Source organism: Anastrepha ludens, chromosome 5, assembly GCF_028408465.1.
Source record: "Anastrepha ludens isolate Willacy chromosome 5, idAnaLude1.1, whole genome shotgun sequence".
In the NCBI taxonomy this organism is placed as follows: Eukaryota; Metazoa; Arthropoda; class Insecta; order Diptera; family Tephritidae; genus Anastrepha; species Anastrepha ludens.
In genome coordinates, this window is record NC_071501.1 from 4,705,683 (window position 1) to 4,731,253 (window position 25,571).

At 38.0% G+C, this 25,571-nt stretch overlaps 2 protein-coding genes across 4 annotated transcripts in view; both read right to left on the bottom strand.

Moving 5' to 3' along the window:
- The window catches only part of LOC128865087 (protein spitz), a 46,844-nt gene that overhangs the window by 19,654 nt on the left and 1,619 nt on the right, over positions 1-25,571 (bottom strand). The window lies entirely within an intron of this gene.
- The window catches only part of LOC128865089 (DNA-binding protein RFXANK), a 56,750-nt gene that overhangs the window by 16,894 nt on the left and 14,285 nt on the right, over positions 1-25,571 (bottom strand). The window lies entirely within an intron of this gene.

A 25,571-nucleotide genomic window follows, 5' to 3' on the forward strand; every position in this document is an offset into this window, starting at 1 on the left:
AATAGAGATATAGTCAAATATATAATGCAATCGACCCGATAAATTCAAAGTCATGTCTCATAACTTTTTAAAAAAGTTGTGTGCCTCCTTTACGTTATTTTTTCTTTGTTTTTCCAAATCTCCTATAAGCAACATATTTTATGTATAAAAGCGGAAACCTCAATTTTGTATTACAAAATCGCACAAATTAATGCTACCTCGTTACTCGTAAAATCCCTAAGAAAAACAAGCCTCAAACAGATGAGGTCAAGTATTACAGTATGAAATATAAACATTAAAAATAAAAAAACGAAACTCTAGAAAATAAAAACAAAATAATCGCTCGAGCAACTCTGACAAAAACAAAAGACAACACAAAGCAAAACTTGAAAAACGACGCCAAGATTTTTTCCCTCCAAAAACCTCCACTACGGTTTGTTTTTGTTCCAACGCAAGGAGGGTCGTTGTACAAACGTAATAATGAAGTTAATCGGCGTCGTTGATAATGCGAAAGGCAATGGCAATGTTGTGTATGTAGCATAAGACGATAATGACTGACTTTTGGTGAGCATGTTTTTTGTGCATAAGCCTGTATACAAATATATGGTACGTGTGTGTGTGTGGGTATGCAATGCAGTTGTTGTAGGCAACCAGTTGAAGGGCTTTAAACAAGCAGCAAATGCGAATATGAAATGCAAAACATAATACACCCAAAAGAAAGGGTAAAAAAATACTGAATGAAAAAATTTACACACACCGAGAAAAACAAACGAAGTATTATAAGCGAAACGAAAGAAAAACGTGGAAAAACGCCACAGAAATGAAATCAACAACAACAGCAACATGTACGATGTATGTATTTATGGACGTGAAGAGACGAGCAAAAAGTGCTCATAACACCAGGCACCTTGAAGTAGGCACAATCGGTAAAGATAAACAACATTTGGGTATGAAAAAAGGAGCAGCCATTGCGAGATAGTAAAAATTACTACTTGGAAGGTAAATATAAGAAATGAAAGTTATAAAACAATTGAAAAAGTTACAAGTTGACATTAAGCGCCATGTAATTAAATAAAAAAAAATTACTTATTGCCGAGCCGCCTAAATTGGGTTCCAATCAAAAAGGGTTAAGGGGGTATTCTAGTCTAGAAATTTGAAAAAATCGAAATTTTTTTTTTTTTCAAAATTCGATAGTTTAGGTATTCAAAAATATCTCCCTAAAAGGATTTTGCAAAATTCGAATTATTTTCGAAATTACAACTATTTTAGTGACGCGACAGCTAGACTGGTTTGAGCGGACGGCGAAATTCAAACGCGTGTTTCTCGAAACTACTTCGTTCGATACGGTCGGCACGATATCTCAAGTTCTAATCAACCGATTTGCTTGAAATTTGTCATGAATATTCCTTAAATATATCTCTATCGTATGAAGCTCGAAAAACTGGAAATTTCAATTTTTTAATATGTGTAAACAATTCGAGAAAGCTTAAAAATAACAGAAAAATCGACCTCAATTTTTTGAGTAGCCGCCATTTTATGTAAAAAAATTTTTTTCCCGTTTTTTCTGGCTCATACGATAATGACATTCATATTAATTAAGAATTTGTATTTTTTTTTTCAGATGACCACAAGGGTAGAAATCGTGACGACGGGGACACTGCCTTTTTTTCCCCCCTTCCACTTCAAGGACGCATAACTCCATGAAAATTCATTTTTTTTCTTCAAATTTATTTTGTGTGCTCCTAATATATGAATAAATAAATGATAAAAAAATGTATCGTAAAAATATCAATAGCTTTTTTTTTATTCATCGTCAAAAAATTCTCGAAATTCGGGCCTCTAGACTAGAATACCCCCTTAATTCAACAATAACATACAATAATAGGGAACTGTCCTAACATCAGTCCCTACGTCCAGCCGGGAAAGCATACACATTTCGCAACGTATAAAGCTGAGGATCTTTGATGCTAATATCAAATCATCTTTACCCTATGACGCCCTGCAAGTCTTCACTAATCGATGCCTTCGCTAGTAGATGAGGAAGGTCATCCAACATATGGAGACGATTGTTGGATTTGAAAATGCGTGCCGTGATTTTAATCTGGAATGAAGCTAAAGAGACTAGCGCAGAATAGATCTGAATGGAAGGAATTTGTTGTGTCCTAAACCAAATGCACCCAAACAGAGCGCTGATATATATTTAAATTTGTATTTTCTTATGTTGCTCCACAAATAGAAGTAGGTACTACTTTCAATTTTGTGCCACCTACGAAGGGCACATGGTTTTTTATGAGGAACTTTTTCGTGGTAAGAATACAGTCTGAGATATGCCATGGCCAGCCGATCGTTATGAAAATAAACCTTACCATTTGGTGTAAAAGCGAAGCAGATGCATTGACTAGAGAGACTGTGACCTCGTACGAATAGCACCCACCAAGCGCGTCCTTGTCATGGGACGGCCCCTTATTAAACTCAGGTAGAGCTGGGTTGAATTGAGCGTATCTGCCTTTCTTCTGGCTGCGGTTGGCCGAGATGTCTCTCTGCCTTCTGCGCGCCTTAGCAAATAATGGGCAAATGCAAGTCCTGCGTAGTACAAACCTATAGTTCAAATTGACCTAAGATAGCGAACGTTCCTTAAAATTACGAGCATGGCATATCTTTGCATATACCTAACTCTACCTTTCTACGTAATTGCTTCACCTGCAACATCGCATAATGGCGCAAATTTAATATCCGTTAGTGTACGTCGCAGTGTTTCGTCTTAAATTGACACTCCATATTTTGTACATAGAAATACTTGAACAACAGAAAACATTTAGAAAATAATCGCCAAAAAACCGAATGATTGGCTTATCAAGATAAATCGGCAAGTCAGCTATCTAAAGCTAATCGAAGCCAGGAGCGCTAAATCCGTGAAAGCCACGGAATACTTGGTTAAGGTGAATCGATTCCACAAACCGTTGAAAGAATGCGCGCACTTTACTTGCATTTCCATCCGGTTCTCTGCATACTTACAACATCAAAAGCCATCAAAACAAAAACACATCACGCAAAAACAATATAAGAAAGCACAAAAATTAAAATAACAACAGCAACGACAAGGCGCCGCCACAGGTTTATTTACATTTTTACAGAGACAGGCCGTTTCGCGTCTTTCTCAGTGGGGGCTCCGCACCCTTCACGCTACACACACACACACACACACACAGCCATACATATGCATGCATGTAGATGGATATAAATACAAACAAGTGTGGATGTTATGCTTTTGTCGTGCAAAAAGAGAATGAATAATAATTATCTTTGCGCGCATGGCGATCATCGCGCTTTTGCTATATTTATGGGTAATTTTCTGTGCGCGCACGCGTATTACTCGTACTGATCAGCGATCAGCGATCAGCGCCAAGTGCGCGTCACAGAATAGCGATGAGATGTTGTGTAGGTAGTGTTGACGGTGCTGATAGCGGTAATGTTTGGTGTTGAAGCGTGTGTATGCGTATGTGTGTGTATGCATGTATGCGTATATGCTTATGTATGCAGCAATGAAACCTCATTTGGTCGACCACTCCATGGAATGTTGTTAAGAATTCTGAGAATTCTTGTGGGACGACGACTTGGATGGTTGGTAATATGTTTGTCTGTGATGCAAGGCGAGGCGAGGCGAGGTAATGGTCAGACAAATGTAAAGGTTGACATAAGAATACATATACATATGTAAATGTTTGTGCAATAGTAGTATATTTACATAGAAGCAGGTTGTTGGGAGCAAAGAAATTCGTTGGTTTGTGGGGAGATGGCAGCCAGGCATGGTCGGGCAGCATGGAGTTTGACTGCCAATAACAAGTAGAAGCACGCAAAAACAATGGGCAACCAGTTACTTCATTTTTCTGCATATACAAACATATGTACATATGTATATGAAATCCTAAATATGTACATAAAAACACACATATATTTATTCATATACTATATACAAGGCAACTTAAAAGTCAACCCGTCACGTCAAAGTAATCTGTCAATTAGACAACTGAACGCGCATGTGTTCCTTATTAACGTCTTTTGCTTGGACAGCAGCAGCCCGTTGCCACACAACAGTAGCAGCAGCAGCTCAACCCATAAGCAATTCAAATACAACAACAAATAGGAAATGTATGAAAGCAGTCGCCAATAATTTTCATGCTAAGTGATTTGAACCCAACGCGTCGTCGTAAATGTGTGCATAACCAATTGTACATACATACATACAAATATACTTATGGATATTGACAGCTATAACTGACTGTTAATGGGTCCATACTTTATATGTAATTCTTCATTCTCATAATAAACATATTAAAAGCGGATGAAACATATTAAAAGCGGATAAAACAAATTTTATACTCTATTACTTTTTCTCGTTTACAATTCACCACACATCAACTGCGGCGCTGCTAACACGTTGTGGCGATTTAACGGGTTTCCGCATACTTTTGCACTTAGCCAAGCCGAATAATTGCGGTGTGCCAAACGTGTTTGTTGTTGACGCACATTGAATGGCTTAGGAATTTTCGCAACATAATTTTAGTGTTGACCATCGAACGGTAATTGATTGAATTGTTACATGTGTGAATGAAAGTATGCGCATTCCTTCTCGAAAATACATTTTTTCATGCTGTTCTGTAAGATGTGTGGGAAAGAATTTCATTAAATGATGACAAAGCACAATACTCGTAGAGGTTCATGGACTTTAATTTTTTATTAATTTTTATTTATTGTAAAAAAAATCGTAGAATAAATAAGCCTGAGAATCGTCTGGTAAAAGTATTGAAAAAAGTCAATTATAGGGTGTTATATCGGCCCTTTTGGGTGTTTGGCCGCGCTTCTCCTCCTATTTTATGGCGCGCATATAGCTGTTGTTCCACAAATAGACGGACTTACAGTTTTAAGCCAACTCCGAACTGCAGATATTTTTCATGGAGACATTTTCATGGCAGAAATACAATCGGGTGATTGCCATTACCTGATGAGGAGCGATCGCTATTAGCAAAAACGTTATCTGTCTCTTGGTGCTTCATGCACAGAGATTCGAACCTGAGCACTTCCGAATGGTAGTCATGCAGCTACTCATTCGGCTACGGCCAGTACCAGTAGATGTTTCAAAATTTACACAAATCTGAGCATCTAAAAGTTGTGTTTGTATCTTTAAACCGGCACGCAAGGATGAGATTTACCAGATTGTGCGAGCACTTTCGGCTGTCACGTCACAGGATGCTCGGCAGCCGATCATTTCACATGTATTCACACACCCGGCCAATCAGTCGTTGTTCAGATAACAACGATACTGTGTTAAGTTTTTTTCGTATGTCACTGACACATTCTTAGTTTTTTCGTAAACAAACCGATTCATAACCCCTGCTACGGTCAGCCTATCAGCTGATTCGGTCAAATTCACTGAGAGCCGGTTAACGGTCAGATATTGGCCACACCCATGGTGAAGATGAGATGAGATTTTTTGAGGTGGTTTTTGTAGCAGACCGTTATTCGGAATGTGTCGTCACTTGGGATGTGGTATAACACAATTTAGCTTGTGTTAGTGATATACGAATGCCATGGCATACGCTTTGGCAGTGTTGATTTTTTTTGTATATCACAAACACAAGCTAAATTTTGTTAGACCTATCCCAAGTGAAGTGGCAGCCAAAGCTACCCTCAAACTTTTTTCTTAATCATAGCTATCAAGCAAACCTTGAAATCTATCAACCTTAGACCACACCTGTACACATCTTTTCACCACAACCCGCACGTTTCTCACAGTAAAGTGTGTGATTACCGATTATTTTGCGATGGCTCAACTGTTACACGTTAGTACACGGAAGGCGTATCAAAGTAGTTAAATAAGACCGAGAAAAGCAGTATATCGAACTAAAATGAGACTATGCTGAAAAATGAAGATAATTTTGTTTGCCTTGTTGGCTCGTGTGCTAATTAGACTGCCCCGTACTATACTATAAACTACATTTAAAACGAACTAGGCAAAAACTAAATGAAAATTGTAAGGTTTACAAGTACAAATTAAGTTCTTGCTACATTTACAACAATAAGTATTTTCTTATACATCATTTTTTATCATAATAAATGTGTTTTAGTACTATAAATAGCACCAAACAAGTCAGTAAAAAAACTGCAAAGGGGGCAAATATTACAAACAGACATGCGAACAGCAAAACAATGGAGCTAGCAACCAAATCGATCTGAGTACTGAGTATATTTTCTATGTGCAGAAGGGTCAACGACGTTTCCATTAGCAGCACCCAGCATATTTTATTTAGCGTGTGGCAATATTAAAAACGAAAAACATAAAATAAGAGAAAAGTGTTCTGCAAAATCAACTTCCCCCTTTTTTAACTGAAAGAAGCTTGTTGCTTAATGCTAATTATGCTTGGCAGCGGGGTTGAGGCAACAGTTTTTAATACTTTAATTTTTCATACTCGAATGACGCAAAAACAGAGAGGAACTTCTAAAAATATATATCTAACTATTATTAAAACAGGGGGAGCCAGCCGAGCCAACAGCCAACAGCCAACACCAAATTAACCGCAAAGTGCCAAGCGGAAAGAAACGGAGACAAATGTAAAGTGCACGCGATATTTTTAATGTTTCTAGTCACTTATCAACTCAAAAAGGGGAAGAATGGCAAAAAAAAGACAACATAAAAGATGTGCATGGCGAACTAAAGCAGAGTTCGACTTATTGCGATAAAAATTAGCTAAATAAAGCAACAAAAGAAAGTTGAGAGACTAAATATTTTAGGGTTACTGTAAGTCGTTCTTCTCATCTAACCAATACTGTGAGCTTTACCAACCGAACATCGTGCAATGCATCTGTAGTGTGAACGAACTTCCAGCAGATTTTGGAGTGGTGGCATCATAGACATATTTTTTTAGATTACTAGGATTTTGTAGGCTGTCATGAAAGCTATCGACTTGAGCGCCTTTCGTTATAGATTAGTGGCACTCGCCAAGTCATGCAACCCGTGAATCTACCAGTTACTCTTTAAGGATGTAGTCTGGTCAAATACTCATTTTTTATAGACAACGAAAAAAAGGTATATTTTCAAAAGCCCGGCATTTTGTTATTTTTCAAAAAAATGTTCCCATTGTCACACCTGCCAGAATGACAAGCCTACAGAATAATAATCAGTTTAACTTTTTCGTTTCAGATGCCCTCAAGAGCCAAAAACCTGTTTACAAGCCACCTGTCTTTTTTTAAGCCGCTTACTTTGATGCCACCACCCTACTTTCTTTCTATAAAAAATGAGTATTTGACCAGACTACGTCCTTAAGTTCTATAATGTTTTTGTTGTAATATCATACAACTTTTCAATAAATATTTAGACAATGCCGCTGAAGTGACATTCCTTGGCCGGTTACAAATCCGTGTTCCGTAGTTAGATCTTATTAAACTTGTTTTGGGTACTTCGAAAATTAATGGCCCAAGAAGGAAGTGCGGTAGTGAAGCCAATAAATATCATAAATAAATGTATACTTATTTTAATTCTTTTTTTTTTAGAAAAATATATTTGCCCCACCCTTTACATATGTATATTGTATGAACATTCATTCAGACAGGACTCTAATCGCCACATCTACGCAATTATCGAATTCATATTCGCTTAAGGGCATATGGAAAAAGTGCTGCAAAAAATGCGAACAACTTCAGCATTCCAAGAAATCTATTGCCTTTTGAAGAAGTACAACCACCACCAACCACCACCACTAGCAGCCAACCGCTCAACAAACGAAATAAACAAGAAATAAGAAAAAGAATAGAATGTACGAATGTACGAAGAAGGTTGCAACACTACCATGCGAGCGCATTGTCTCGCATAAAGGAATTCGTTCATGGAATCTACAGAATTGAATAAATGTTTGCACCATCATCACCATGCAACGTCCACGCAGGGAAATGATCAAAACAACAAAATCGAAAAAGAAACTGATCATCGAGCAATTGTTGCAATTGCTGTGTGCTGCTATGAAGGCGAGCACAATCGCCTGAGATTCGGCACGCATTCATGCATTGCCGTGCGCAAATATGCACAATTGACATACATACATACATACATACATACATACATACGAGTATGGATATTATATGTGTCTATATGAGTATGTAGATCGCCGACGCCACTTCCTTCTGCCCGGCAGAAGAAGTATTGGTATGCTATGCGACGACGTACCCATCTTGAAGGCGGAGTTCACAGCAACGCAAAAACACGCAACGAAATTCCTTCCCACGAGGACTATATATGTATGTATGTATGGATGTCTGTCTGGCTCTGCGGTATAGGTAAGTTATGCGATCCATACAAAGTCTTGATTAGTTGTTCTTGTGTCTGTCTGGTATGCTCCATTATTATTTTTTTCTTTTGTTGTCTGTTTTGTTACTTTTATTAATGACTTTGAGAAATGGGTTCAAGGAACGACGAGGATTCAATGTCTTTGCAGCAAAGAATTCTTTGAACTCGATGAAGGACACTGCAGCAGTCACAAACAACTTAGTGAGATTTAAGATTTTTTTTGTTTGTTTTGCGATCGGTATGTTTATCAATACTTTGTTTTTGAAGTAACAGAATGCACAAAATTGGCGCCAAAACTTCACGGTGTTGTTGATAAAAAAAATAGTAACTGCATTGAAAAGTAAACCTTCTCTTACTAAGGTTTCCAAGAAAACCAAGCTAAGAATAGAAGAGAAATTTTTCACAAGCAATTTCAAGAATTATCGATCTAAAGAAATATATTCGGAAAACACAAAAAACCGGATATTGTTTTAACGTCACAATAAGAAAGAAAGAAAGTTGAAAAAATAAGGCTACCTGTGCGGTACCTGCAGCGAAGAACTAAAGGAATTTTGTTATCTTGGGAGTGTCATCAATAAAGACGGCGGCTCGGCAGCTGATATACGCATCCGAATATCAAAAGCCCGTGCAGTGTTTGGCTTGTTGGACAAAGTGTGGAGGTTATCTCATATATCTCGGCGCACGAAACTCAGAATATTCGAGTCCAATGTCAAATCAGTTGTCTTATACAGATGCGAGACTTGGAGCACGTCTGTGAGAAACATCATAAATGACCTCCACGTTTTTTATCAACCGCAGCGTTCGCAGAATCTTGCGAATCTTTTTAGCCTAACAATAGAGTAACAACACTTTCTGGGCTCTGGCAGGCATTACCAAAGTAGCTTTGAACTGGAATCCGCAAGGAAGTCGCAGATGTGGCAGAACATCGAACTCATGTAGGCAACTAGTAGAACAAAGTTACAGGCAGGGCGCTCTTGACGACAATTGAAAATCCCAGCTTTAAATAAATCTAGTCTTAAATTGTTTATTAAGGCCCTATGTTCTACCTAGGAACGACGGGAAATTATATGTATATGTGTATATTTTAAATTGGGATTCGAACATTTTCCAAAAATGGTTTCCAGGTTTCCCTTAATCTCAAACGGACACTTGGTTGCGTTTTACAGGTCGTTGAAAAGATTCCTCCCATAGTGGGAAAAGAGGGTGATCCTAAAATAAAAATGGACAGAGGACAAGCACACTAAGATGGCATTTACCATTAAGTCGACATTAAGCAGCTGTTTCCGCATTCCATTAACTAAGACGGTAAAGGTGACCGCAAGCAACAATGGCGTACGTCATCATTATCTCAGTTCCAATTTAAACTGACAAGCATAAATATAACGTAAATATATTTCCATTTCGTCGCTAGTGAGTTGATGGCAAGTACAGTTGAGCTGCTCTTGTAATGCTATACAGTTCAAAAGAGTGGATGCCAGTATGGCTTCATTGTTTGACACGATCTATGACGATCTAGCACCCGCGCTACTGCAAGATTAATACTGAAGGAAATGACCTCAAGTTATTGGATCTGAAAGAAACACCGGCAATGAAATCTCTTATTTCCCAATCTCTGTAAATCGAAAACAGCCAAGTCTCAAACCAACTAGCACACCACACATACGCAGTCATTAGAAAATTCCTGTGGAGACCCAACAAAAATTCAATTGTTTAGTAGTAGTGCATAGTATTGTAGTAGCGAGCGGTCGTGATGGTAGTAGCCGGCTAAAGATACGACGCGTCCAAGAAGCGCAAGCAACAGCAGTTGTAAGAGATTCTTTCTGTCCGCAACCCACAAAAGCTAGTATTATGAAAGCCGATGAAACAAATCCATGCAAAAGAATGTAGGAATGTAAATAAAAACAAACAAAGCTAGCAAGAGCGTAAAGGAGATACGAAGAAACAGATTGATTGAGAGCAACTGATGCTGAGAGCTTAGCTTACATCGACCATACCGACTAGGCAAGGTTGGGTATGAGAATGGTTGAAAAAACAACAAACAACACGTTCGTGACAAAAACAAACGACAGCTAAAGCTAAATCAACCACAGTTGCTGAGAAGATGCAACAGCAATGAGACCGTTGCTGTAGCGGCGAAAGCAGCGATATTAGGGCGTTGAACTAACCAGCCAGCCTACATTGCGAATGCGGTTGCGAGAGTCGGGAGTAAAGCACATCGTCAACAACAAAAGAAACCAATACTAATACATGTCACTAACAAAACGAAAGCTTGAATTGAAATACAATAACTTGGCCGCCGCCAAAACAAACGATAGACAGGCGAAAAGTCGGGGAAAACGGCCGACTGACAATCAGACAAACAGACAAGGCAACAAAGTAAACTATGGCCTGGGAATGGGTTGGCCGAGTTGCATAAAACTAACACTACCGAGTGCCGGTGATAGCTTGTTTTCAGGTTTGTCTGACTGGTGCGAGGAAAACAATCAAGTTGTTGGTTGGCCGTCAACGTCATCATCATCATCATCAACATTATCATCATCATCGTCGTCGGCTAGTCTCTTGGCCGACAGCAAACGACAAAAGGTAAACTTAACTTCAACTTTATACGCACACATAAAATTCGAATTCTATAAAGAAATGTGTAAAATATCGACAAACTGGGGTAGAAATATGTAGTAAAACGCTGTGCAAAAGGGTGTTGCGGGGTAGGAATGCACCAAACGCAATAAACGCAATGACGACGAAAGCTGACGACATTAACAGTGAAATGATGATAATAGCGTTGAAAACAACATGAACGGAAAGGAAGTGGAGAATCAGCAAACTAACAACACATACATAGGAGCATATAAATTGAGTGCAGACGAATGGCACATGGGCAAATATGTAGGCAGAGTGGAGAGAACAGAAAGAACGTATGAGAACAGAGCAAACGATTTTTGGTGGGGTGAGTAATGTTATTTGAGGTGAGTAATATTTGTTGTAGTGAATGAAAATAGTTTGAAAGCCATTGGAGTGTTTTATACGACTTGATTTGTGCGTTTGTTTTTATTGTATTCATTAGTGACCTGAACAACATTTCATACGAGCAAATTATTAAAATTTATGTGAAGAAATGTAGAATGTAGAAAATATTTCATAAGAATTAATTCTTAAAATTTATTTCATTCATTAAGCTACTAAATTGCATTCAAAATTTTAGTTAGATAACGAGGTTTTATTAGCACTGACGACTACTGGACCGGACAGTATATAGACAGACGTTAAGCTTCATTCATCGGGAGACTCTTACCAACTTCATAAACTCCCGACCCTCGAATGCCACACCCAATTGCAGTCGAAACGCTTCGGGTGTCTTCAACGAGACCCGCCCAACTTTGGCTCAATTACGATCTGGATATTGTAGCGGGTAAACCTCGACATACACAATATTTGTATGTCCGGCAAGTGAAGGTACATCGCACGATACTAACCACCTAACACCCTCTCCCGCTGGACCCAACCTGACGCAACAGCACGTCTTCTAGGCTTACCGTTAGAATAGTTAGACGAAGACGATCGAAGACTACACCGCACTGGCGGGGCCTAGGTAACTGATAGAACAACAACAAAAGCAGGCAAAACCCGTGAGTACGCCAAACTTGTCACGTACGCACTAAAAAGAACGCAAGATTCAGAGAGTGCCCAATTGTATTAATGATGTGCATATGTATGTATGTACATATGTATGTAGGTAAGCAAATGGACCAAACGAAGAGAAAACCACCAAAGAGCTAAAGTGCAAACATTTCGTACGACATTTGTCAGAGCCAATCAAACAGTCAGCTCAAATCCAAGATTTGCAAATTCGCACATCATTCGTGTAACAATTTACTGTCGTATGCGAAATGTGTCATTCTTTCGGTACTTTCTCGCATTCTTGTGCACATTTTCACATGGATAGATACAAAAAGAAACCATAAGCCATAAAACATGTTTGAAGTGACCAACATTTTAACGACCTCAGATGTGCTGAGGTCAGATGAGATGCAAAAAAAAGAGCAATTGTACATCCATGTGTACAAAAACAAATATATATATGTATGCATGTTAATTAACCTTTCTTATAGGTCCGCAATTGATTGCGCAATTTTGCCTTCATTTTTTAATTACTCGTATTTAAATAGCATCAAGCGTTCGGAGGTGGATAAAAAATGATGAAGGATGATATGATGAATGATGTACTGCAAGTGGATGAAGAACAATTATTTGATACGAAAGATGAAAGGTGTATGACGGAGTTGACGTGACAGCATGCATAAAATGCAAACGATATATGTATGTTTGTATAACCACAAATCATACGACGGAAATCAAACGAATCAAAAAAGACGAAACCTATAGAAGATGCTTTGGAAGACACAGGACAAACGAATGCGGGCAAATGAGAAGTTCAGTTTGGACTAAGATGCCAACCGTCCGAGTAATAGTAAGCAATGCCCGGTGTACATAGGGCATCCCACGACGAATAAACAGAAATTAGGATACTAGCAATCAAAATACAGAGAAATAAAAATCCCGTTAGAAGGCAACAGGGAACCATTAAAGGTAACCTTTTCCATGAGGACATTCACGGAAATGTGTCGACATAGAATGTACGAGGTTTATACGAATCAGGTAAATTAGAAGATACAATCAATGAATTTAAAAGACTAAAACTTGACTTCCTCGGCGTAAGAGAAAATGCCGATATCTGAAATGATTTCCGGAAAAAGCTAAATGAACTATTGAGAAGTTGCAATAATATGAATAAATGCTGTTGACAAGGTAAGAACCAAAAACCTAGTAACAAAAACTAATATGGCAATCAGAAACAAAATAAGAGACGAAAGGAACCAATGGATGAAAAGGCAACGGCAAACAAGAAAGTTAAAATAAACCAGAACGAAAAACATAATATATGGTTAATATGTCAATGAATTATTTAAAGACGACTCGGGAGAGAAAAATATTGGAATAAACGATATAACAGGTGATCCATTACTTCATCAACATAAAAAAAACATTTTGTGACGAAATTACAGTGAAAATTTTAAAGCATATGACAGTGGAATGCCAACTCATATGAAGGTATTTAACTATATGTATGAAACTGTAGAATATCCAAGCGCATGGTGGATATTTACTTTAATTGTTATACCAAAAAAACCAATGCAAAACAATGTAAGGACTACCGGCTAACAGTGGACTTCGCTATTAAGTGAATGCAAGGCTAACCATAGCTAATGAAGTAATAAAAAAGTAGAAAAATAAAAAACTTCCAACACATACCTCGGAGTATGGCTGAACGACCACGATCATGGAATAAGCTTGAGAATAGAAACTGTCAGAGCAGCCGCCTTCATGAAAATTAGTGAACTACTGACATGCCGGCACAAACCAATGAAATTATGGACATTATTTTTGAAATGCTAACTTTATATGGACGTCGACTGCAAGCACACACTGACTAGAAGCGTTTGAAATGTGGTGCTACAGAAAAATGATAACAATAAGGTAGACTGACAAAGTATCAAATGGCGTCGCTAAATAGGATGCAAACTTCAAGGACCATGCTAACGGACATAAAACGAAGAAAAGTCGTTTATTCGGACATATTACAAGGGACAGCAAATACAATGTTTTACAGCTGTTGAAACAAAGAAAAATCGAAGGACGAAGAGAAATTGGCAGGGGAAAAATGACTTGGTCTGACAACATTCGGGAGTGGAGAGGTCTCAAAACCATTGGCGTACTAACAGAGGCATCATATCATTAATAATATGACCGGACAAGCGTATGGCTAAGAACAAAATAACATTTGTATGAAATCGACAAATAGATACGCAGACCAAGAAGGAAACATCTTTAAATCAACTGATACAATTAATGGAAGAATAAAAATTAGCATTTAAAAACAATTTTTTTTTTTTTGAATTACCAAAACTGTTTGTCATTTAAAATCTACACCTTAAAACAATTGGTGTTTTCAGTACAAAAATTTAAAAGAAATAGAAGTGAAATGTTAACGACCTACGTCGCTTCTACGAATCATTTGCATGCGTTCAGACTTAATATCGAAAATGTAAACCAATTAATACTGGAGTGGGAAATGACAGATTGTAAATCTAATTAAAGTCTTTTAAAAAATTTCACACCAGTGTAAAAACAACCATCTACAAAATATTTCAAAATCAGGTTAAAAACTCATTACAACGATGAAATCTAATTATAAAACCACTAAGAATGTATATCGAGAAAATGCAAGTGAAAAAGAAACTAAGAGGCGTTAAAAGAAGCCCACAACCAATCAACTAACTGCTGTACAAAGTAAAAGCGTACCACGAAGGTGTGTGTGTGTGTGTGCGTGTGCGAAGCAATTTTAATGAACTTCGCGTTGAGGTCGGTTGCTTTAATGCACTCGCAGCAAGCAACTGTCAACGCCGAAGCACCACAACAAAACCAACATCGCAGCCTTTTAATAGCTACAAATCAATTTTCAAAGTTCAAAGCGTAGGAGTCTCTCGCACCGTACCTCACTGTAAGGCCCCGTTCACTGCTGACGACCTCATCAGCGGCTACTCCCACAGACAGACAGACAGCCACCCACTTTTCTTCCGCACTTTGGTGTTCCATAAACATAGAGCTTCCCACACACACACACACCCAGCAGGGCAATATGCTGGCAAAGAGCAAGTAAATGACAGACGGCCAAAATACCCACCGACCGTCCAACCGTCCGACCGCCCAACAGGCAGACAAAGTAAACCAACAAATTCCCTACTATGTGAAGAACTGGGAGTGGTACCATTAAATAAATAATGTTGTTGTAAGTATGGTATATGTATGTATGTAAGTATGTAAGTATACGAAGTAGCAATCGAAGAGGAAGTGAACGAACGGAAGTCAGTCAGCCGCGAGTGAACCACTCCTACTCCTCTCGCACCAAAGAAACGCTTAGTTTTAACTAAACTAATTACACAATAGAGCAGCTAAATTAAAACTATGAGTAACTGTAAATGGTGACTGGTGACTAGTGATTGGCGACGGGTGAATTTAAAGGGCACAACAGCAACCCTTGACTCCATTGGATACCAAGAATATAAATTCTCATATTGTGGCACATTAAAAGCTTTAAACAAGCCATTGGGTATGGCTGATGGTGTTTTTGGTTCACTTGGCACACGGGATTCCAAAAACTTGGAAGGCTACCGGCGAACACGCACCACTGATCACAGAGACAAAGTCAAGTGACGGTGACGATGAAGAGAGTAGAAAATTGATGTCAACACAGCAAAGCTCAAGCGGGTCGCTTAAGGCTAGTGTGTGGATGGAACAAATTTAAAGCAGTGGTAAGTGTCGAAACGACATCAGAAAACAACAAAACCATAACTACAGAATGTATTCAAAGACATCCCATCAAAACTTTTCTTATATGTACACACATTTAACAGCATCACACGCGCACACACACAACCTTACGTATGCATACGTACATGTGAAGCATAAAAGACAACATTGTGTAAGCTGTAAGGAAGCAAGTGTCATCGTGTTGTCGGCGTCGTCATCATCAGCGGCAGTTACTATGTTGATGTTAGTGGCAATGGTAGTTGCCGAGTCCAATGACAAATATTAAATACTATTCCACATTTTACAATATAACAACAACAATCAAAGTTGAAGAAGTGAGCTTACGAGCAAGAATCGCAGCATACCAACGCCATCAGAGAAACATGTAAAGTATGTATATACATACATGTGTATGTACGTATAGGTATACTTGTAATAGATGAAGGGATGGCACATAAACGGCGAGCAGTTGCTGGCATTCGAACCAAGATGGCATGGAAGTGCCGGCAATGAAGCATCATCGGCGTGCCAAAGTAGCGGAGGAAAAGAAGAACATTGCCTCATACAATGTACGAGTCTATGCAGTTGGTGGTAGAAAAATCCAATATGCGATGCTGCCTACTCCACCGCGGTTGACTTAACATTCATACAGGTTCAACAACCCATTTTAAAATCGATCAGTGTGATACTACACACACTCAGATGGGCATTGTGTAATTGATGTTGGACGAGAAAAATATCGACGTGTGTAGTCTAAGAGAAGAAATTACAGAAATTCCAGAAATCGCTGAGCATTTGAAGCGATGAATAGTTCAAAATGAAGATTCGCATTAAAACTGGCATGCCACAGTTAAATTACTAAGCCTGCGAGAACGGTTGATTACATAAAATCACAGTTACTCAATTCTCACAAGAGAATACAAAATGTATATCCATCAAATCTTCTGCTCAGTACTCTCAGCCAAGTTATGAAGCAAAATTCTAGCATTCTCGGATCCGCATATACGCCACATGGTGGATCTTTACTCCAAGTAATATAATATTTAGCCAATACCAGCTCAGCCGCTCAGCAAACCAGCCTAGCCGCTGTAGAAGTGAATACGGGACAGAGGAGACAAATTTGTCAATTCAACCAAGTGGTTGATTTAGACGTAGCAGATTTTGCAGATGCAATAGAATATACAAGTAGCTTTATACTTCGAGCTAAGGGTCTTTACTCATCACAATACCTCATACGGATGCAGTTCGCTCAGTAAATCTAAGATGGAGCTGGGTTGGGCTGAGCATATTTGCCTGTCTTTTACCATACTCGACTTGCTATGGCATCGCATTTGAGCAGAACGTATTTTAGTTTCCGGGGATTGGTCGCAAACGGTAGGAGTGAGTGGATAATATCCCGCAAATGGATGCACTGTTTGCTGAGAGCTGTGAAAGTACCAGTGAGTATTCTCAGTTTGCCCTTGGAAAAGCTTATGAGCTGCTTAAATGTATTTGGGTTTTGCATAACAATAAAGACCTAGCCTAGCGTAGACCCTCCATTACTTTTTTATATAACCTGAATGCGATAAAATTGCCAAGCTTATGAAGCAAAAATATTCGCTATTTCATTAAATTATCTGTGTATTATCTGCAAAGTTCTATAACAAAAAAAAAAAAAAACAACAGGCGCTTTATGAAATATATTGTAGGTATTTAAAATATTTTAATCACAATTTCAAAAATATTTGTGAGCCTCACAAGTTTTTAAAATATTTGATTCATCGCAAAATTTATTTTCCTATTTAAAAAGTGTTTGTATGCAAAAATGCTACTCAAGAATTTCTTCCACCCCTCTTTACTTCAGCTGCACGATGAGAGACGACAAATTGACACTGTTGCTGAGTTTAATGATTACGACAGTAGTTGACACTGAAATTAATAACGTTCCGGAGGCACAGAAAAACGCAACGCTAAGCGACGTGACTTGTAAGGCCTGTCACAGAAAATTAAAAATTAATGTTTTGACGAAAGAAAATGGAAAAATATCTAATCAATATTGCATATATGTATGTATGTACATATGTATGTACGTGTAAAGGCGCTGAAATTGCAGAATGCGAAAATAAGGATAATAGAGAATTCAGAATTTATATGCTTAAATGTAGGATATCCCGAGTCACGCATGTCCACACCCTCTTAAATAAAATGAAATAAATAAATATTTATTTCTTATTTAATTTTAATAATTTTTCTATTATATACATACATATATATTATATTTTCTACTACAAATACCATATAAATCGAAGTTGGTACACAGAGCTTATGTAAGTACAATACATAAATGTCTAAAACGCTCTTTTTCGGAAAGTGAAGGCGGCACAATAAACCTGAATAAATAACACAAGCCGTAAGGACTTGATTGAATTTTAGAATTTCTCCGAAAAGAAAATTAATGATTAGGGATTAAAGCTCTGACTTCTCAGGTTGGCTTTAACCTTTTTAGAACCAATTTTTCAAAAAGTTTGCCGACTACTAGTGAAAGACCAGAAAGATATCATAACCGTAGGGCCGCATTAAATACTCTAATTTTTCATCTGTTCAAATAAACCAATATTTTATTGTGAAATTTACATATCGTTTCTAGTCTTTCCTGTTGTTCTTGCTATTGTAGCAGTTCACTAGGCCCTGTCAGTGCGGTTAGTTACCGACCGACATCGTCTAGTCTAGCACACCTAAAGGTAGGCCCAGGAAGCATAGTCCTCTCCAGAGGGAGAGAGGTGTTAGATGAATAGTTTTGAGAGGGCATACTGTTAAAACAACAACAACAACAACAAGAGGCCATATGAATAGGTGGTTAGTATCGGGCGGTGTAGCTTCACATGCCGGGCATATATTGAGGTCCGCGGTCGATTCCGGATATGTAGGAATGCAATATCCAGAACGTAATTGGGCTTGTTACGCAGGCCTCACGCGACATCTGAAGTTCTTTGTTTGCAGTGGGTGGCGTCGGAGGTCGGGGTTTTAGGAAGGTGATAACAGACTCCCGATGAATATCGTTTAATGTCTGTTCATATACTGTGTAACAGAGTAGTTGCAGTGGATCTCGTCGGTATCGTCGAAAAGATCCTCCAGAATCGTCTGGAAGATAATTATTCCGGCAACAACATAACATAACAGGAATTTCTTGCTAATCATTTGTGCTTTTTAACCGGGAGCATCGAAGCCTCATTGTGCAAGTGTTAAAGGGGAGACATCAGCAGACATCCCATGGCTGCCTTGATAGCAGTGTTTTGACAGTACCAGGCGACCACACAGGCGCAACGTAATTTAGAAACGACCGGCCTATTGCTTTAAATGTCGCCAGCAACATTTCTTTGGCTTTACACCAGTGCTGCCAGCTAGCGATTTGAGAAACTTTTTGCGGATTTGGAGCTTGGTGACACCCAGGATTTTATAGAGATGGTAGAGGGTCGCCGTGGATTTAGCGGTGGAAAGCTGGAGATTCATCGTATTGAAAAAGCCAGAAAGGCTGGCGAGATAAACGTTCGCTTTGGAACACAAGTCATCAGTGTTATTGCCGGACGCCATTATCGACCAATCGTCAGCATAGGAGATCAATGAAATTCCTTCTGGTGGTTGGGGGAGCTTCGATATACAGAAGTTGAAAAGCATGGATGAAAAGCGGCACTTCTTGCTTTATCCGCCTCTGTTTTCCGCTGTGTTCTCGAAGATGACAGATGATTGCCGACCACACAAGTAGTTTGCGGACCACCTTGGCTGTTGAATATCGTCTAGTAGCGGGGAATGGCTGTTATTGAGGAGTGTTTTGGAAGTACAGTACTCCAGGATCGTGATGATTTTTATTAGTGAGATGCCACCAGTTTAAAAGAATGCCGCTGATATAACAAAAAAAAAATTTAATTACAAAATTTGCACAAGTATTTCTTACTCATTCGTTGCTCAACATTTTTTCTTCCGTTTTGTGGGTTCTTAGAAAACTCTCTTGTCATAGTCGTATGCCATTTACGAAAATTCAAAAATGGAAAAACACCACTGCGGCCCATTCGTCCCGCACTCGCTTGATTTTGTTACATATATACATACAAATGTATAAACATAGTCTCCGCCACATCAGTGGCATGCATCAACATTTTTTCATGTATGCAACTGTACAAGCAAATCAAAACAACAAATACGAATAACGAATAAAAGCTAGGAATAACACAGAAGGAAAACGGAAAAGGCAAACACCTTAAAATAGGCAACAGGGTTGTTGTTGCTTTTATTATTGTCATTATAAGATGCAATGGCGCATCCAGATAGGAAATGTAAAAAAAAAAATGAAAAATGCAACAAGAACAAATACACATGCAGAGAGCGAAAGCAGTGATTAACAATTGGGATCGAAAAAGAGAAAATCATGTAGAGGGAGCGAGAGAGAACGCAAAATTGCCAACAAAAATGTCGTCAACATCAGATGCCGGCTGCAGCGGTGGGGACAGATGCAACGTTGCTCTTGAGCTCACCGCATTGTTTTTGTTGTGATTGTTGTGCATCATCACCATCATCATCGTCTACAAAACATAGCAGATGCCACCAGTTAGGCTGGTCGCGGCAATGTTGTTTATTTCGTTCCTCGGCTGGTCGGTTTGTTGACGCCGTCAGCGGCTGCTATTGGAATTGACTTGCTCGCTCGCACGCTGATTGCTGCATTGGCTGGGAATGCAGCATGTTTTCGAAGTGAAAAACAACAAGGCAATACGTACAGTACCCAACACAAAATAAAGCGACTGAATGAGCAAACCAAAACAAAACTCAATACATATGTATGTATGTATGTACGTAGGATGTGGTGTGGGGTGACGGTTGGTGGCGGTTAGTGTAGTCGGTATTCGCGCAATTTGTAAAATGCATAGATGGATATCGAATAGAAATATCTTATTTTCGCTCACAAATGCGTCCCATGGAAACCGTATCAAATGGATGCAAAATATCAGAGCAATCATTTCGAAATATAGAATTCGGTTTTGCTCATTTTTGGGAGCAGAAATCATAATTTAGATACCGAAAAAATGCATAAACTTAAAAATTCAACTTCATTTATATACAAGCAAAATCGTTTAGTTATTTTCGGGTTTATAATTATTTTCGCATGGCCACGTGCTTCGAATAAATCGAGAAATGCACCAACACAACAATAACGGCTGACATATGAACATTCCCAATTAAAAAATAAACCGCATTTCCAATAAATAAAATAGTAGCCAAACGTTCATCTAAAAAGGAGAAACAATAAATAAATCGAGGCAAAACGAAATATAAACAGAAAATGCAATTGACGCAACAAATTGACGCGAAATAGAACAGGTAAGTGGAATGGGCAATGGGATTATAGAAATATAAAAAAGTCGTGCATGAACTCACGTCATAGTTCCACCCTAGCGCATTGTGGGTAACTACGCGTGAGAGGAGAGAACGAACGCAACTAGCAGCGAGTAGTTGGCGTATGAAAGTAAGCAAAAATTGTGCAAGTGCGAGTGCCGCCTCCGCCCTTGTTCTGATTGTAGTGACTATGAAGTATGTAGTCTGATGGTCGAAGAGATGAATAAAAGAGCGCAAAAACTGCGGTAATTGCTAACAGTCAAAGAAAATATTAAATTCAAATAAATATTGGTTCACATGATAGTTTTAAATTGCAAGAAATTTAAGATTTGCAACTCTATAGCATTCTTTGGGTCATACCGTACCGCACCAGTTTGAGGATCTTTGATTTTTATCGTTACCTCATCTGTTTGAGGGCACCTTAATTCATACAGCTTTAGAACAAAATCGAAGGCCGAGAAGTAGATGACCAGAATTTGTAAATTTCTTTTTATAGCCGTTATAGGCTATGCAAAGCCACCGAACAAAAATATGTCAGTCTTATTAATCTACAAATTATACATGTATGTATGGTTGTGCATGTGCACCAATAATGCACTTTTTTTATATGGCGAATTTGCGCAACACCGTCAGGGGAAAATTTGTCCAAAATTAAGGAGAATTTCAAGACACTTCAAACTTGTCTTTTATCGTACTAAAATTTAATGGGCCATTTTTTTATATTCTGATTAAAAAGTTTGAAATTTTAATGAACATTTGTCGACTTTTTATAAGTCTTGTTTGAAAATTTGGACTATATTTTATAATATTTGTTGGAGATTGAATTCAATTTTTTTTAAAAAAATTGTTAAAAATATCGCGTGTATAATCAGCTGTCAACGGGTGCACATAAGTATGTACATACAGCTGTATGTGGGATATATGTATATTATATATGGATGTAAATACATATGAGTGTATATATGAGATTATTATCATGCAACACCTGACAAAACATCTGTCTTCTCAAATATGTATTCAAAAAAAATTTTATTTTTTCCTAACCAAGCCTATGCAAAGCATAAAAGATCTACTATATGCACCCTAGACTAGCCTGCTATCGACCTCAAACCAGCCAACCAGTGGCCAGTGGCCAGTGGCGCGTTCTATATACTCTTCACTGACAGATGCAGAGCAGACATGCGCTAAATTTAATGGTGCTCCTGCCGTTTCTGGCGTCTTTGCCAGCTGCTGCCACAGCAACGTCAATAGGAGGCAATACAAGTCGCAGCGGCAAGACGAACAAGAATAAACGAAAAGGTGATGAAGGCGTACAAATTGAAATTGCAAGAAAAATTCCATTTCAAGGACCTTTCCACTATAGTGTGACCGCGCAATTATGTGTGTATTGGTAAATCCCACAAGCGTTCGCCCTTATACATTCTAAGAGTATTTCCTATGCGTATTGGATTCGCTGTTTTACTTCTTTTTCACACGCTCTTTGCGTCCTGACTCGGTTTTATTACGACGAAGACCAGGCCAATCGGTCGTTGTTTGTTGGTTGGAAGGGAGGTCGGTGAACTAATTTCAAACGAAAACAAACAAATTGTAGTGAAAACAAGAACGAATACGAGTAATGGTGTACTACTCGCTCGTTCGCTACGCTGTCGCCGAAGTCGGTGTCTTTTCGCTATAGTTTTACTACGGCTTTGTTTCTTTACATTTGTGCACTCTAGTATTTTATTTCTCTGAAACCAGTACTGAATGAAATTTGTTAAGCGAATATTTCAACAACTACACACACACCAGCGAAACCACCCTGTAGGAAAAAGCTGTAATAGGTCGCCAATTTTATCGGAACTATCGAAAAAAGGATGCAGGGGCAAATTAACACTTCCTGCAAACTAGTCATAGTACCAAATTCACTAGAGGCGGACAAGTTCGGTAATAGTTGATTTTCCTACGGACCCTAGAATATGTTAAGGTCGCAAAAAAGTAACCTAAAAATTTAATTAAATTTAAAAAGAAAATACTTTATAGAAAATGCAATAAAATATACAAACGTTTCATATTGAGGAATTTTCAAATAAAATATATCATATATCCTTGAAACAAAAAAAAAACAAAAATACAATTTTCGAATATCAAAAGAGCTGATTTTCAAAAACAAACAAAAAATAAAATATATCACACATACATACATATATCTATAAAAAAAAAAAAAAAAATAGAATAAAATTTTGGAATATCAAAAGAGATTTGGATTTCCAAAAAACAAAAAATTTACATTCGCGTAATTGCAACTCCAAAACCCGAAAAATGGTATTTAGTCTCAAAAAGGCGATATTACGACTAGAATCCCACAATAGTATCATTTCAACACACTGTCCCCCACCTTGCGGCATCCAATTTTGAATATACATGTGTCTGTAGCACGCGTAGACACACTAACGCAGAAGCGCATCGACTACACAAAATGTACTTCGCACATACATAACACAACACAGACTTTGAATGAAGGAGAAAATGAGATAATAAAATTTAGTAGCTGCTTATTTGCAAAAACAAAACAAAAACACACAAAGTTTTCCGCTCCAAGTCTTAAAAGCCTAGCAGCGTTGCCAACCAATGCTAATGTAGCGAAACGAACTTGTAACCTACGAAACCAACAGTAACAAATGGTATGCTTTACTTCTCTCTAACCATTCGCCGCCACTTTGTATTATTTTAGTAATAACAGCAAAAAAGAATAATTATGATGGCGTACAGTGCTCATGCTGCGTTCTGACCTAGTTATTTTGCAAATTTCGTATACAAAAAAACTATCCGGTTTGTTTATTCGTAATCGCTTAGACGTACCACAAATTAATTTTTTTGTTATTTATTTATTATTGCGGCTCAGACTGTAAACCTTTTTAGCGACGCATTTCAACCCTTTAATTTACAAAATTAATCATACAAAACAGCTCAACTTACCATATAATTTATGTTTCAAAATTTAAAATTGAAATTGGTTATTTAAATATTTATAATTAAATCTGAAATGTTGAACACATTTTTTTTAGTTTTTAAACTCAACAAATTTTAGTTTTTTAAACTCACAATTCATTCATCCTTTAGTGCAACAAACTCTGCTTTGATACTACGGACAGCCTCTTGCTACATGCCACAACACTAACCTACCATAACAACGAACAGAAGTTGCTGCTTTTTTATTATTTAGCTTTTTTTGCATGGAAAATAAACCAACCAGTTGGTCAATGATCGAAAGATATATAAATCCATAGTATAAATACAAGCGATTGGCAACGCAAGCGAAATAAGCAAGTGTTTCTCACTCAAAAGCTCCCACCCTATTCCTCATGAATATTTTCAACCTCTCTTACGCTCTAACTCTGTAAAAAACTATTCTCCTCATGTTTGCCATTTATTATTGTTTTAATATTCACATTCTCTACACATGCATATGTATTGCCGTCGCTGTTCGCATTCTTTTATAAGAAACGCAAAAAGGCCGCAATACCGAAAAGCCAACAACCGCTGCTGCGAAGTGACAACGTTGCCACCGACCAATCAACCGAAAGTCCAACAACAACAACAAGCCGATGAACGAACAAACGAAGGCGCAATACATAATGAGCTGAGTAAACTCAGCGCCATATAATGCGATACACAAAAATAAGAGCAAACAAAAAAATCTATATATTTCAAATACCAAAGTGCAGGAAAAAGAACGAAGCGAAACGAGACGAATATAAAGCTATCAGCAGAGACAGAGGCGTCACATTGAAGAGCAAAAAGGGGATATCTCGAGAGGTGTTTGCTTTTTTTCCGGTACTGAGGTACCAACCAACAGCTGAATTTCAAGTCAGACAAGAAGGCCCGTGTTCTGTGTTTTTGGAAGCACCCTTTTTAACGAAGATTCTAAACAAAAACCACTCGCAATTAGTTCGGTAGCACAAGACATGAATTTCCACTCTCGTATTATTACTTATTTACATATGTGTGTATTTAGACTTATTACTTTTTTGGCTACTATTTCTAGTGAAGCTGTTAACTGGGAGTAAACAACAAAACTCCAAACCACTAACTGTCGTAGCCAGTAAGTTGTAGGTGGATGCATTTTGCGAGCATTTAATTTATTCAGTTTGTTTTTATAGCTGCTACTATTGGCTAACTGCGTTACTTTCTGTAGCTCAGTTTCCAATACCATAGACTCCATACCTTTCATATTGTTTTGTTTTGTTTTGTTTTTACATATCGCACCCTAAATACAAAAGGGTCACAACTCAAAATGTACTTCTGCTCAAATATGAAGGAGACGTTATCAATAAAACGGTCCGCGGATGACATATGGCAAAAATAAATTTTTTGTTTTTTGGTAGGACTGTTACAAGCTTGCATGGCAAATTTCAGCGTGATATGTCACATAGTTTGTTTTCTGTGTTACTGTAAACAAGTCAAGCTCGAGTGTGGAAAATTTTGAGTTGTGTCCCTTTTGTATTTAGGGTGCGATATGTAAAACTGACGAAAATTGCAAAGC